This window comes from Geotrypetes seraphini, chromosome 7, assembly GCF_902459505.1.
Source record: "Geotrypetes seraphini chromosome 7, aGeoSer1.1, whole genome shotgun sequence".
Lineage (NCBI taxonomy): Eukaryota > Metazoa > Chordata > Amphibia > Gymnophiona > Dermophiidae > Geotrypetes > Geotrypetes seraphini.
Genome location: NC_047090.1, coordinates 186606929 through 186623600, shown reverse-complemented (window position 1 = coordinate 186623600; position 16672 = coordinate 186606929). Strand labels below are relative to the sequence as shown.

General features: G+C 41.8%; 1 protein-coding gene across 3 annotated transcripts in view; it reads right to left on the bottom strand.

The window, feature by feature from the left end:
* CEP128 (centrosomal protein 128) overlaps positions 1–16672 on the bottom strand; it is a 532978-nt gene that overhangs the window by 46007 nt on the left and 470299 nt on the right. The window lies entirely within an intron of this gene.

Genomic DNA, 16672 nt, shown 5'->3' with positions numbered 1-16672 from the left:
GGAGCCTTGAAGTTGCGTTGGGTTGCCTGCTAGAAGTCTCCTCCGATGCAACCAGAAACAGGAAGTTGCGTCAGAGGAGACTTTTACCAGCAGGCAACAGCAACGCGACTTCAAGGCTCCGGCTGTAATACAGCTCGTACCCTTATAGAAATCGCCATTTTAAGAAGAAAAGGTAAGGGAAAAGGAGGGAGGGAGATACATGGACGGCCGGCGGGAGAGAGTTGGCTGCTGGTTTGAACGCTCGGTCACCGCACGTTTAAGATTGTTCACCGCCCCGTGCTACCATTCACCGTTCCACGGGGCGGTGAATGGCCTTGTCCCCGAACTTGCGGTGACCAATTTTTTTGGCCACCGTTTTGGTGGGTTACCCATGGTCATTCTCTAGGTCCAACCCCTTAGTTATTTATCAGGTTTCATATGCCGTCTTCAAGTTTCAAGTTGATTTAAACTTTCTTATACCGCTTAATCAAACTTCTAGGCGGTGTACAATGAAAACACCATAAAATCAAATTAAAAATGAGTAATGCTAAACAATACCAGGATATATTAATAATAATAATTTTATTTTTTGTATACCACCATACCTGAGAGTTCTAGGCGGTTTACAAGAATCGAAAGCAAATACGTACAATGTAGGATAAACAGTACTAATGCAAACATCAGATTTCTGGAGGACCTGCATGAAGAAAGTTGACTATGTTGAGAAATAAGAGCAGTTTAAAAGGAGAAAAGGATTAGGAATAACCGTTAAGATCTTAGCTTGTTGAATATCTGTTTTCTAAAGTCTAGATAGGAGGAAACGTCTAAAGCAATTTTTGCGAGCCAACAGCAGCAGTGGAGATGTCAAACTAACGATGTACCACCTATCTGGGCAACAGCAGATGGGCAGTGTTGGAGGATTGGGTTTGATGCGACAACACTGAATTTATACTGTACAGAATCTACTTCTGTATTCTACCACGAAAACTTGCTGCTCATCAAATTGCTAAGACTCAAATATGAATCAACGGCACCTAACAGGCTGTAGAAGAGATGACCTGAGCGTCCTTCCCCTTCTCTTTCCTCTCACTCCAACTCTGATTATTGGGTAGAGAAGTAAGTTTAAAAAGGAGGACTGCTGGGCCAGGCATAATGAAAGACTGGGCATAAATGGGAAGCAGAGCCTGGGGCCAAGTTTTCTATCTTTCAACCAATTCTTAATCCATAAAAGGAATGCTTAAAAGACGGTTTCTCGAGGAGGGAGGGTTCTTGAGTGGGCAGACTTGATGGGCTGTCGGCCCGTTTCTGCCGTCATACTCTATGTTCTATATTACCTCCTATCCCATGACTTTCCAATTTCCTCAGAAGTCTTTCATGAGGTACTTTATTAAATGCCTTTTGAAACTCAAAATACACAATATCAACTGGTTCACCTTTATCCACGCGTTCATTCACCCCTTCAAAGAAATGCAGTAGATTGGTGAGGCAAGATGTCCCTTGACTAAATCCATGCTGCCTTTCTCTCATTAATCCATGCTCAAATATATGTTCTGTCATTTTGTCCTTTATAATACTCTCCGCCATTTTGTCCAGCACAGATGTCAGATTCATTGGTCTATAGTAGTGCTGCTCAATTCAGGAAAAAAAATTTTGATTCGATTCGATTCAGCCTATTGAATTGGTTTTTCAATTCGATTCAATTTTCCTGCCCAATTGGGTGTTTCAAACATCCTGGTGGGTTTATTTTATAGCTTTTTCACCCCCTTTGGCTTCTCCTAACCACACTGGCGCTGTGGTGTAAATAAAATAAAAAAACAAAAAGGACTTTTCCTCTCTCTGTTAAATCCTAGCTCACGTTTGTGGTCTAACACCAGCTCTGGCAGGATACACATTTCAAATCTGTAATCACAAAACAGAGAATAAAATTATTTTTTCTACCTTTTGTTGTCTGGTCAATATTCAAATCTTGTTGGTCCCAGGCTCTGCTTGTCAAATTTGCTTTTTGTGAAGATCAGCTTGGCTGCAAGTTCATTTTTCAATTCTATCAGCATTCTGGGATGTATACCATCCGGTCCAGGTGATTTTATACTGTTCAATTTGTCAAATTGACCTATTACGTCTTCCAGTGTAACAGAGATTTGCTTGAGTTTCTCTGATTCATCAGAATTGAATACCATTTCTGGCACTGGAATCTCCCCCCCCCCCCCCATCTTCCTCATTGAAGAACAAAGCAAAGAATTTATTGAATATCTCCACTATGGCCTTCTCTTCCAAGAGAGCCCCTTTTATCCCTCAGTCGTCTAGCAGTCCAACCAATTCTTTTCCCGACTTCTTGCTTTTAATATACCTTAAGAAGTTATTGTGTTTTTGATTCCAGTGCAATCTTCTTTGCCTTCCTTATTAGTGCCTTGCCATTCCTTGTGCTGTTTACAGTAATTTTCAGTCGGATCCTTCTTCCACCTTCTGAAGGATTCTCTTTTAGCTCTAATAGCTTCCTTCACCTCACTCGTTAACCACTCTGGCTACCGTTTGATCTTCCTTCCTCCTTTTTTAAAACATGAAACATATCTAGTCTGGGCTTCCAGGATGGTATTTTTGAATAACATCCACATCTGATGTAAATTTTTGACCTTTGAGATGCTCCACTAAGTTTCATTTTTACCATTCTCCTCAGGTTATCATAGTTTCCTTTTTTAAAGTTAAATGTTATTGGATTGGATTTTTTGTGTGGACTTATTCCAGGGATTATATATATATATATATATAAGGGACTTAGTAGATAACGACAGGTTGTTCACCCTCTCCAAGGAAGGGAGAACGAGAGGGCACTCTCTAAAGTTGACAGGGGATAGATTCCGGACAAACGTAAGGAAATTCTTCTTCATCCAGAGAGTGGTGGAAAACTAGAACGTTCTTCCAGAGTCTCTTGTAGGGGAGAGCACCCTCCAGGGATTCAAGACAGGATTGGACAGGTTCCTGCTGAACAAGAAATGCGCTGGTAGGGCAGTCTTAGTTAGGTACTGGTCTTTGACCTGGGGGCTGCCGCGTGAGCGGACTGCTGGGCACGATAGACCACTGGTCTGACCCAGCAGCGGCAATTCTTATGTTCTAACCCCCCCCCTCCCCCCGCAAATCAGATTACAGAACTCATTGATGACCTTCCGGAAAGCGGTAAAGACCCTCTTCTTCAACTGAAATTACAACTGCAATCTATCCCTCATCCACCCCAAACTCCCCCTCCCTTCTGAACCTCTACTTAAATTGCCGTATAGTCCTTGTACTTAAACTACTGTATAGTCTTTGTATTGTCCAAATGTCTACTGTGAATGTTTGCTTGTAGGCCGTTCTGAACTACTGGGAGAACGGGATAAAAATCTAAATAAATAACTAAATAGCTGGGCTAGGGATCTTCGCACAGCTGGAGATGACACATTGGTAATGGGAAGTGCAACGCTGCACACTGGGCTAAAAATAGTCTGTTTTTCTGTATCCTTGAAATGGTTTCAAACCATGTGAGAGACTGCACATTCTTGCCCACAATTTCAGCCCGAAGATGATACATGCTCATTTCATAATACTTTAATAAAAGTAAATGTCAGTGTATCTCGAGTGCCAACTTTGCTCTGTATGCGTGTTTACGACGGCACGATTTCCTCTTGATGTGACTGTAATGGTTCATGGATGTCTGAATATGGACATGAAAACACAAAGTCAGTCTAAAGTCCAATCTATAAAATGCACAAATGCTACTGAAACAAACACTCCCCTAGATTTATTATGCAAAGTATATAGTTTAAAAAAAAATATTACACGCACTTCAGAAGATCAATAGAAACATAGAAACACAAAAACATGACGGCATCTACCACCCTTTCCACAAAAAAAGTATTTCCTTAGATTACTCCGGAGCCTATCACCTCTTAACTTCATCCTATGCCCTCTCATTGCAGAGTTTCCTTTCAAATGAAAGAGACTCGACTCATGTGCATTTACGTCACTTAGGTATTTAAACATCTCTATCATATCTCCCCTTTTCCGCCTTTCCTCCAAAGTATACAGATTGAGATCTTTAACTCAGCCCCCAAACACCTTATGATGAAGACCACACACCATTTTAGTAGCCTTCCTCTAGAGCAACGCCATCTTGTTTCTAAAGGTTTGTCCTCCAGAATTGCACACAATATTCTAAATGAGGTCTCATCAGAGTCTTATACAGAGGCACCAATACCTCCTTTTTCCTACTGGCCATGCCTCTCCCTATGCAACCTAGCATCCTTCTAGCTTTTGTCGTTGCCTTTTCAACCTGTTTGGCCACCTTCAGATCATCACTTATCGGAAAGTCCAAAGTGTTTATATTGGACATTATCACTGTAGCTTATATGGCAACCATAGGAGTAAAGGAGCAACAGGTCCTCATGGATGAGCAACAGCAAAGAACAAAAGAAGTGAGTTCCAACAAAACAAAGACTCCAAGACGTGAAGGCAAATATAACTTATTTAAAAGTCAGTTGGTTAAAAAGACTCGACATGGCTATGTTTCGGCAATAACGCCTGCATCAGGAAATGGAACAAAAGACGCAGTGTATGCACCTGTGGAGTAAAACGCTGTCTTTGGCATGTACATAATAATAATAATAATAATTTATTTCTTGTATATCGCCAAACCAGTAAAAGGTTCTAGGCGGTTCACAGCAAGATAAGGCTGAACATCCAGCCGATTTACAATACAAGAAAAGCTATTTCTAGAAGATACATAATGCCTGTAGATTAAAAGAACATAAGAAGTGCCATCTCCAGATCAAACCTTCGGTCCATCAAGTCCGGCGATCCGCACACGCGGAGGCCCAGCCAGGTGTACACCTGGCGTAATTTTAGTCACCCATATCCCTCTATGCCTCTCGTAAGGAGATGTGCATCTAGTTTGCTTTTAAATCCTAGAACGGTGGATTCCGCAATAACCTCCTCTGGGAGAGCATTCCAGGTGTCCAGCACTCGTTACGTGAAGCAGAACTTCCTGATATTTGTCCTGATATTTATCAAATAGTTGTGTTTTTAGTAATTTTCTAAAATTATAGTAAGATGGAACTTCTAGCATAATTTTGCCAAACCAAGTATTCAATTTAGCTGCCTGAAAAGCGAGAGTTCTCTCTATAAATATCTTAAAATGACATAATTTGAGAGGAGGGTATGTAAATAACTGGACTTTATGTGTAGGCTTGTTTGAGTAATTGAAGGAAAAATGGGAAACAAGGTAACCGAAAATTGATTTGAAGCAGATACATGAAAATTTGAATAAAACTCTGGCCTCTATCGGTAACCAATGTAATTTTTTGTAATAGGGAGTAACATGTTCCCATTTTTTTCAAACCAAAAATCAAACGAACAGCAGTGGTTTGAACCACTCTTAGTTTTTTGAAAATTTTCTTATAAGCACCAAAGTAAATTATATTGCAATAGTCAAGGATACTCAATATCGATGACTGAACCAACGGATGAAAGGAAACTGTATCAAAATATTTCTTAACTAGTCTTATATAGCCCGTTACATTAACGGGTGCTAAAATATATATGTGTGTGTCTGTCTTTATTTCTTTCTCTCTCTCTCCTTAGCCTTTCTGTATTTCTGTCTTTCTTTTTCCTTAGCTGTCCACTACCACCCCTTGCCTGCTCCCCTTGTCCATTCTCCCTTCCTTTTACCTCCCCTGTGTCCTCCACCACCCCTTCACTGCTCCCCTTATCCAGCAGCAGCCCTTCTCCCTTTGTTTTACCTCCTCCCTGTCCAGCAGCACCTCTTTCCTGCTCCCCCTGTCCAGCAGTAAGCCTCCCTTCCTTTTTACCCCCCTGTCCATCAGCACTTCTTTTCTGCTCCCTCTGTCCAGCAGTAGGCCTCCCTTCCTTTTTCTTCCCCCCTGTCCATCAGCACCTTTTCCCCTGTCCAGCAGTAAGTCTCCCTTCCTTTTTTCCCCCCCTGTCCAGCAGCACCTCTTCCTCTGTCCATCAGCATCTCTTTCCTGCTCCCCCTGTCCAGCAGGAGGCCTCCCTTCCTTTTTCTTCCCTCTGTCCATCATCACCTTTTCCCCTGTCCAGCAGCACCTCTTTCCTGCTCCCCCTGTCCAGCAGTACACCTCCCTTCCTTTTTCTTCCCCCCTGTCCATCAGCACCTCTTCCCCTGTCCAGCAGCATCTCTTTCCTGCTCCCCCTGTCCAGCAGTACGCCTCCCTTCCTTTTTCTTCCCCCTTGTCCATCAGCTAGAAAGAGTTTAGTCTTTTCAGGATTCTATTTCAATAGGACCGGCAAATTCACTAGCAAGACAAATGAGTGACTGTAAAGCCCGAAGACACTGAGGAAACAACTTTTTAAATTAATTATATTTGCCTCTACACCTTGGACTCTTCGTTTTGCTGGACCTCGCTTCTTTTGTCATTTGCCTTTGCTCATCCATGAGGACCTCTGTGTCTCTTGCTATAATATTTAAGCCAACGTTATAATATCCAATGTGAACCTGCTAGACATTTCAGATAAATGACAGCATTTTTCATTATTGTTACACTGCAAAATGATTGTGTTTATATTTATTTATTTACTTGGCTTTATTAACTGCTTTTTCATGAAGAGATTCACCCAAAGTGGTTTACAATACATTAAATAGTAATCAGATACTCGAGCATTTTCCCTATCTGTCCCAGCATTAAGGTACCCAGGGCATGGAGGCTTAAGCAACTTGCTGGTCGCAGGGAGCAGCCTCCGTAAAGCACATCGTCTCACTTATAAAATACTCCTCACCTTTAAAACAAAAAACTAACCAACCAGCATTTATAAATAAACTTTTGATCCTACACTCATCATCCAGGACCCTCCGATCTAACAATCAAAACCTACTTTCCATACCGTCAATACACGAACTGTTTTACAATACTACTTGTAAATCCATTTTTTCAGTTACTGCCCCCTCTTTGTGGAATGCCCTCCCATTAGATGTTCGATTAGAGAACTCGCTTGGAAAATTTAAAATCAAGCTCAAAACTTTTCTCTTTAAAGATGCCTTTACTCTTTAGTACCAGCTTCCGCTTCTCAAACTTCTAATTTCTGCAAAGCTCTGAAACATCAAACGCTTCCTCTGAAGCGATCCCCTCCCTAATGTCTTGCCACTTCCCTTTTACCTCTCCTTTTTTTTATTAATTTTACTTTGATGTATTTTAAACAACTTCTCCTTTCCCAACTTCCCTTTTGTTTCATGTACGTTAATGTGAATTGGCCTAGTATTTTAATATATGACACAATATTGTTTTTGTTTACCCATTTTAACAGTTTTCTACAATTTTTTTTATATTGTACACCGTTTAGACATTTGTTTTGATAGACGGTATATCAAAAATAAACAAACTTGAAACCTCAGTTCTTTATCCTTAAGTTTATTCTTCCCTTCAGAGAAATTAAACAAATTGAGAGTGGGCGACGAGATGGTAGATGAAGTTCAATGTAGAGAAATGCAAAGTCTTGCATGTAGGAAACAGAAACCCGAAGTACAGCTATACGATGGGTGGGCTGTTAATGAGTGAGAGTACCCAAGAAAGGGACCTGGGGGTAATGGTGGACAAGACAATGAAGCCATCAGCACAGTGCGCAGCGGCCGCTAAGAAGGCGAATAGAATGCTAGGTACTATCAAGAAAGGTATTACAACTAGAATGAAAGAAGTTATCCTGACGTTGTATCGGGCGATGGTGCGCCCTCATCTGGAGTACTGTGTCCAATATTGGTTGCCGTACCTTAAGAAGGATATGGCGATACTCGAGAGGGTTCAGAAAAGAGTGACACGATTGACAAAAGGTATGGAAAACCTTTCATATGCTGAAAGACTGGAGAAACTGGGGCTCTTTTCCCTGGAGAAGCGGAGACTTAGAGGAGACATGATAGAGACTTACAAGATCATGAAGGGCATAGAGAAAGTGGAGAGGGACAGATTCTTCAAACTTTCGAAAATTACAAGAACGAGAGGCCATTTGGAAAAATTAAGAGGGGACAGATTTAGAACTAATGCTAGGATGTTCTTCTTCATCCAAAGGGTGGTGGACACCTGGAATGCGCTTCCAGAGGGTGCGATAGGACAGAGTACAGTTTTGGGGTTCAAGAAGGGATTGGACAATTTCCTGAAGGAAAAGGGGATAGAAGGGTATAGATAGAGGATTACTATACAGGTCCTGGACCTGATGGGCTGCCGCGTGAGCGGACTGCTGGGCACGATGGACCTCTGGTCTGACCCAGCAGATGCATAGCTTATCTTCTCATGAGGCAAGAATTCCCTTGGATGAATCCATGTTGACTCTGTCCCACTGAACCATGTTTGTCTCTGTGTTGGGCTTACCAGTATATAACTTCCTGGATCACCTCCAGACCCCCTTTTAAAGAGTGGTAGTACATTTGCCACCCTCTGAGCTTCAGGTATCACAGATGATTTTATTGATAGCTTAGGGGTCCCCCAATTTAAGGTCTTTTAGTTCCCTCCTGCATTCATGCTCATTTCAGTAAATCCATTCTGTGGTGGGGTAAGTGTGATCACCTAATTCCTAGGTGCAAAGATACCCAGTAAAGCTGGCTTTCTATAATGGAAACCAGATGCCTAGGTTCTGCTATACAGTACAATAGTTGCCTAATAGCTATAGAATTGTTTCCAAATGGACAACTTCGTACAGATAGGTTTTGTGTCAAGCTATCAGCTAGCTTATGTCTTTAAATCAACCAGCCATATGAATATATGTTTATCTAAAAGGATAACTTATCTGACAGCTAGAACCATTATTACTATGGGGAGGCTTAAATTTATAAGCTTTATGGAAAGCAGCTGTATAACAAAACTTTGCCTCTGAGACATCCCCAGCCCCTCTTAACTACACAAATTTATTTTGGCCAAACTTATCTGTCTGTCAGCCATCAAAATGTTTTTTTTAATGCTTAGGCAGGCAACACCCACTGCAGCTTATTAACTTCATAAGTAGTTTTGAATACTGGACTTGTTTTTTGAGCATTTCTCTGCTAAAAGGACTGAGGCATCTGAACCTGTTTGGGAACATTTTTTCTGTCTTTGATTTCTCATTCATCAATCAGAATGGGTTGTCCTTACCTATCTCTTATATGACTGTTCCCAAATATTTGGCAGCCCCGTCCCTCAAGTTCTAGAAAGTCACAGAGACTTATTGAGAGAAATTTAAGCGTCAAAGTAAAATGTGATTTCTACAGCATTATTGCTTTCCATGTGAAAGATGTGATGCTCTTTCCAACACCTGAAGGAGGGCTTCCCAAATCTATCCTGGGGGGACCAATATAGACAGTCAAGGATTCAGTATTGGAAGTCCTACGGGATGACACTCATAGACATATATGCACCATGGCAGACAAGAGAGAGAGATTTAATTATCTAATTAGTTCACACCAAGAGGTTAGAACATAAGAATTGCCGCTGCTGGGTCAGACCAGTGATCCATTGCACCCAGCAGTCCACTTCTGTGGCAGCCCCTAGGTCAAGGACCTGAGCCCTAACTGAATCTAGCCTTACCTGCGAACGATCTGGTCTAGCAGGAAATTATCTAACCTTGTCTTGAATCCCTGGAGGATGTTGTCCCTATAACAGCCTCCGGAAGAGCGTTCCAGTTTTCTACCACTCTCTGGGTGAAGAAGAACTTCTTTATATTTGTATGGAATCTATCCCCTTTCAACTTTAGGGAATGCCCTCTTGTTCTCCCTACCTTGGAGAGGGTGAACAACCTGTCTTTATCTACTAAGTCTATTCCCTTCCATTATCTTGAATGTTTCAATCATGTCCCCTCTTAGTTTTCATCTTTTCAAGGGAGAAGAGGCCCAGTTTCTCTAATCTCTCACTGTACGGCAACTCCTCCAGCCCCTTAACAATTTTAGTCGCCCTTCTCTGGACCCTTTCGAGTAGTACCGTGTCCTTTTTCAAGTACGTCAACCAGTGCTGGACGCAGTATTCTAGGTGTGGTCGCACCATGGTCTGGTACAGCGGCATGATAACCTTCTCCGATCTGTTCGCAATCCCCTTCTTAATCATTCCAAGCATTCTGTTCGCCCTTTTTTGCCGCCGCCACGCACTGCGCGGATTGCTTCATCGACTTGTCGACCAGTACTATAACGCGAGTGTTAACATTTACATGCCAAATCCAAATGTAAATGATTAGAATAGCAGCATATACTAATTTAAATGTACATACATACTGAAAAGCCATCTAAACACTATTCTGTAAATAGTCACATATCTTACACAGTGTGTTTTTGACAGGTGGGTGTACTCAAGGCTGGAGCTTATAGGCGCTAACACATACTGGACATTAGTATAAATTGGTTGTGTACACGAGTGCTCATGCCTCAATTATTGACCCACATTCTGCCTGTTACGCTAATGTTCTATAAAGGAAGATGGGCATCTGATTTCCTTTATAGAAATGACCCCCTAAGCGTCACGCTGCTGTGTTAACTGTTAGCACAGGCATCCACTAAGATGCCTGTTTACAGAAGTAGAATAAATCACTTAGTGTGAAGTTCCAAGAGATTTTAATAGCACTTACCTGGGTCAGAAGCCCCAATAATTAGCAGTAGCTGTGTTCTATAACACAGTGGTTCCCAACCCTGTCCTGGAGGACCACCAGGCCAATTGGGTTTTCAGGCTAGCCCTAATGAATATGCATGGAGCAGATTTGCATGCCTATCACTTCCATCATATGCAAATCTCTCTCATGCATATTCATTAGGGCTAGCCTGAAAACCCGATTGGCCTGGTGTTCCTCCAGGACAGGGTTGGGAATCACTGCTATAACATATGCGCCAAAGTCAGTTATTGCGTAAATGTGGGAGAGGCTTGCACATGGATGAAACATGGGCAGGCCACGGGCATGATACTATCAGTTGCACATATTACATGGGGCACTTAAGTGAAGCATCTTACAGCAGCCACTGACCCATCATAAGTGGGTGCACCAATGCTGTTTTGTGCCCCTCAATTAAGCACGAAGACTGTGCAGTAACCTTTGGGCACATGTCCAGTATATCCGTCACATTTCTCACACAAAAAAAGTCCCTTAGCATGCATTCATTTGCAATTAGAATGGACGCACTTAATTCCTCTGGTTGAGGAGTGCTAAACGCTGTGTCCTGACAGTAGTATGGAATCTACGCCTGCTCTCTGCCCGGATCCCATCCCTTAACACGGCAGTTAAAGCATGAATTGGTGTAGTCTTGGCACCATGGTAAGAGTTACCGTGCTCCCACGGTAACAGCACCTGGTAATTCTTATATAAACTGCTCTAAAAATGCTCGAGCGGCTTTGTAAAGGAGGGGGCTAAATCTGACTCTGGCCTTGACAGGTCACCAATGTAGTCTTTGGTAATAAGATGTGAGATGATCTGATTTCTTCAGATTGCCGTGTTTTGTATGATGCGGAGTCTAAGAAGATGTTTCTGATAACCTGCTAACTATATTACAGTAATCCAAAATACTTAGAATTAATGGCTGTACCAACAGTGTAAAAGAAGAAACATCAAAATATGATCTAAAAGTCCGTAATTTGAACAACATATAGAAACATTTCCTTAAAGCCTTGCAATCTATGAGAAAACATTGGCATAGCTTGTATGGAGCGACAGTTAGAACCCTCAATGAGTGGACTCTATAACAAAACCCTGCATGGATAAATACCACAAGGATCAATACCGTTACCTATTCTGTTCAATATCTACCTCAAGCCACTAGTCAAGTTGATTCAATCAATGGACACTCAGCCCTACATCTACATGGAAGACATGCAGCTACTCAAACCCATTGAACCTGATTTACCCATAGCCCTGAATAAACTGATTACCTGTCTAACAACAATTCAAGAATGGACTGAAAACAACATACTTTTGCTGAAACCAAGTAAAATCGAGCTTCTATGGGTCTCTGACACAAGTGGGCACATACCTGACATCAAAATCTCTTTTGGGAAATACGAACTCCCCCTCAAACCACAAGTCAGGAACCTTGGAATACAGCTAGATTCAACACTTACTCTGATCCACCAAATCCAAGCAACCTTTAAGAGCTGCTTCTATCATTTGCAACAAATGCGCCGTCTCATTACATTGAGAAGGCAAAACTTGTCTCAGTTGTGCGTGCCATGTTAACCTCAAGATAGGATTACTGCAATGTACTCTACGCTGGTCTGACTACAAAGGGTCTGCACCAGCTCCAATTGATTCAGAGTGCTGCAGAAAGGCTAACAGGAGGTTGTAAGTGATGTGACCACATCGCACCACTTTTGCAAAAGCTTCACAGGTTACTCGTACAATAAGGGGCTAAATTTAAAACTCTATGCCTGATCTTCAAGGCTTTCAAGGGAAATGGCCCAGAGTATTTGAAGAAAAGGATCTCAAGTCTACAAATCTTCAAGGTCACTAAGGAGATTTGCCCAGGTGAAGAGTCCTTCTGAGGTGCTCAGTAGACTAGAAGAAGCTACGCTGGTTTCATATATCCCGGATGAATTAAGAGGTATTCTGACCAATCAGGACTGCTCCTCTCCACCCCGCTTTCCTGATCTTGGTGTAGCTGGATGGGTTGGACGATCATCTTGTGAAGTCACTGTTACTGTGTGTCGTTGTGCTGAATCTGAAAGTGCTTCATGAACACAGTGGGCATGGTTTTGTGATTATGTTCGCTCTAGCTGAGTTGGCGTGTTTAAGATGAATGGGGTTACGGCTGTTTTGTGATTTATGTGTATTTGAACGAGGCAATTATCATTGTAAAGCTGACAACTTGAATAGTTTTCATGCTAGTCCACGACACCCCAAGTGAGGAATTTCACTGAACAGGGTAAAATAAAAGCAAAGGCGAAGGATGATTCACAAAGAAAAGAAAACCCTGTCAAGACAGGCTGGATTTGACATTATTTCCCAGGCCATTTCGAACAGCTGCTGTAGCCCTGGCAAGCAGAGCAGAAAAAGTCGATGGCTTCCAGGTGAAGGCGAGTTGATGAGAAACCCAAATTAGGCTAATATGCATCCATTCATTAAATATCATACAAATGACTTTCAAAGAAAGAGCTCAGTTAAAAGACACGTCTTTGAAGTTTGCCTTGGGATCACTAATCACCGCATTAGTCTGTGTTATATGACCTTGCAAACGAGGATTTGGAGAGTCTGCGTTCACAGCCGGCGGTTCTTTATCATCAGCTGGGAGCTTTCTTGCAGATACTGCTTTTTATCTGACTCGTGTAGATCTGGTATTTCTTAAATTGCAGCCCCAATCTTGCAGGTTCACTGGTCAAACGTTGCTAGAGTATATTGTGATATATTGCAGTACATCACAAGTATAAATTCCCTCAATAGCATTGTGTCTCAGTGTGATATATTACGCCATGCTGCTGCAGCGACATTTCAATTATAGGTTGGGCCATAGGAGCTTCTCAGTACTATATATGACGCCAGCTGTTCTAGGTATCCCTGGGATAATTCCCATATTGAGGCTTTTTCAGAATGGAAGGCTGGCTGAAAGCAAACTCAGCAGTCCATTAGGGATACTGGCATATGAATGGTTCTGCTCGGCCTGGTCTCATGACCCAGTAGCGATACTAGCGCTGTGTAGAAGAGCCAAGCTTTACTCATAGAAACATAGAAACTGACGGCAGAAAAGGGCCACTGCCCATTCAGTCTGCTCACACTAATGACCCACCCCTACCTTCCCCTATGAAGAGATCCCACGTGCCAATCCCATTTTGTCTTAAAGTCTGGCACGCTGCTGGCCCCAATTACCTGTAGTGGAAGATTATTCCAGCGATCAACCACCCTTTCGGTGAAGAAGTACTTTCTGGTGTCGCCATGAAATTTCCCACCCCAGAGTTTCAGTGGATGTCCTCTCGTTGCCGCGGGATCTTTGAGAAAGAAGATATCTTCTTCCACCTTGATACGGCCTGTGATATATTTGAACGTCTGGATCATGTCACCCCTCTCTCTGCGTTCCTATCACCCCTGGTTGCGTTTCCTGAGCCCTTGGGAAAGGAAAGCTCTGCTCAGAGGGCAATTCTGTACAGCAAACACTGACATTTATGCCCTGATTAGACCGGCAAAAGGGTTTGCTCTAAACTGTAGTCATGAATTTCACCTGTTAAACTAGGATTCCAGAATGGAACGTAGCTGCCCGTTTTCCTTTTCAGGTCTATGTTTATTGGGATTTGATATACCTCACTTTCCGGTTAGGGATCTGGAAGGCGTACAATATCATAAAATGTAAGTAAAAGTGGAAAAGAAAGGAATTCCATTTATGACAAGTTAAAATCAAGTACTCAACATGCTCCAGAAGCAGGACCAGTTCTCAGCTGCCCAAACAAAATATGAGCAGGCACACTGTTATAGCTTCTAAGTTTATTAAGAACTTAATATACTGATTAGGAGAAAATTATCAAAGAAGTTTACATCTTAGTATAAAAAAAATGAATGTAATTAGAGCATATCATTTGCATATTTAAGACATATAGAGCATAAATGAATGTAATTAGAGCATGTCATTTGCATATAATGGAGGCAGTGTATGCAAATTTGAAAAGAAAAGATCATTAAACCAGAAAACCGATGGTGGAGAGCATCTATTACCTATATGCCTTGTCTTAAATATGCTTTAAGTTTAGTCTTAAAATTTGGTAAAGAGCTTTCCAAACGCAGTTCCAGTAGGATCGAATGATGGAATAACCCCCTCCCCCCATGCATACTGGGTTTATGGAGGGAGCTAAGGACTCACTACAGCGGCAGAACTTGGTGCGAGAAAGAGAAAAGCAGCGGGCAAAACGTCGTTTGGTTAGAGCCCCTTTTACACGGAGAAAATACATTATAAAGTTATCTCATGTTAGTTTCTAAAAGACCAGTCTAAGATTTTTACAGTAGCCACAAAGGGGCCTAGTGCACACGGTGCAGGTTCCATATTTCCCAGCAAAAGACTCTATGGTAACCATTAAAGCGGTGTTTCCCAAGTCAGCCCTGGTGTACCCTCTTGCCAGTCAGGTTTTCAGGATATCCACGATGAAAATGCATGAAAGAGATTTGCATATAACGGAGGCAGTGTATGCAAATCAATTCCATGCATATTCATTGTGGATATCCTGAAAACCTGACTGGCAAGGGAGTGCTCCAGGCCTGACTTGGGAAATAATGCACTAGAGGAGGTTCATCCATTTCTTTCTTCTTGATGCACTAGAATTATGGCATTTAAATCTTGGCGAATACAGATAGTTTCATCAGCAGAATATTTTGCAAATTTGTTGTAGTCTGTATTCAAAAGTAGTTCAGCCGACAGAGTGTCACTCAGTGCAGCCAGCTGAGTCAGATGTATCTCAGCTCCGCTCCAGAAACTTGCTCACTATCCATGTCCAAGTGGATGAAAAAAAATGGGAAACTCAACCAATTTTGCTGCATTATTAACACTGAATGAACAGATATATTACAAAAACTGACACAGTTATGGTTGCTAAGGCTCTGAGAAAAAAACAGACTAGGAGAAAGATAAGGAAAGAAACAAATCGTGGGGGGGAGGACAAGATGGCAGATGGCTCACGATCATTGCAGATTTTATACAGGCAGTGGTGAGAACATTAGATTCAAAGTTTGTGAAGCAGTTGGGGCAGATGACAGAAACGCACCAAATGGAATGAGATCGGGGCAACAGAAATCAAGTTTCTTGTGTTTGCAGATGACGTTTTGTTGGTGTTGGGTAAACCTCAACCTAACTTGGCCTGGGCTCTGCATCATAAGGCTTTAAAACTCAATCTGTCCAAATCAGAGGTGCTGCCAGACCAACAAAGTGTGAGCGCCGAGTGGGAGGGAGTATTTTGTGTGGCTTGGGCAGGAGAGAGCTTCAAATACATTTGGCTTTGGTCTGCCCATCCTCTTTCTTTGATGGGTTGAATCTCCTTTACAATATGTTACTTGTTCCCAAGTCGTTGTGCACTTTGCAAATGCTTGCAATAGCATTTAATATTAGATTGGGAGCCCACTAAGAAAAGAAATAAGTAACAGCATATAATAAAAATTAAACCACTTTGATTGTACCACAGAAAGACTTTATATCAAATCAATCCATTCATGAAATCCAAAAATCCTATGCATTGTTTCCGAGTAAATTTATGGCAGGGCAAAGGAGCTCAAATATCTTTATTAAATACTTCTTTATGTGTGGCCTAGAGGAGTCGAGTCAATTGTTGCCGGTCCTTACTCAACTATTACCAAATTACCAATTTGCAGGCACTTAAATTTTCCAACAGGTTTGGACATCTTAACCTTCCACGGAAATAAGGGAATTAAATATATTTTCTATGTTTTAAAAGCAGAAGGCCAAGTAAAAGGCTTTGAAGAGTTAGAGCAAGAATACAAAGTAGAAAAAGATTATTTGGGCTATTTTCAGCCACAGCACTATGTGAGTGGGTTAAAATTCTCTCAGCTGACAGAGGGAGTGTCTGAAAAGGTGTGTGTGACATGCTATATTTGGAAGCCCATACCAAAGTACCTATGCAATTCTGCTATGTCTACCTGCTTTGTCAAGTTTATGAGTGTCATGACCGTATATACTTGAATATAAAGCAAGATTTTTGGATAAAAAATGAAAGCCTCGCTTTACATTTAAATCTTCTGGTTTGCGCCCACCTTCTCCTTCCGTCTGGACCAG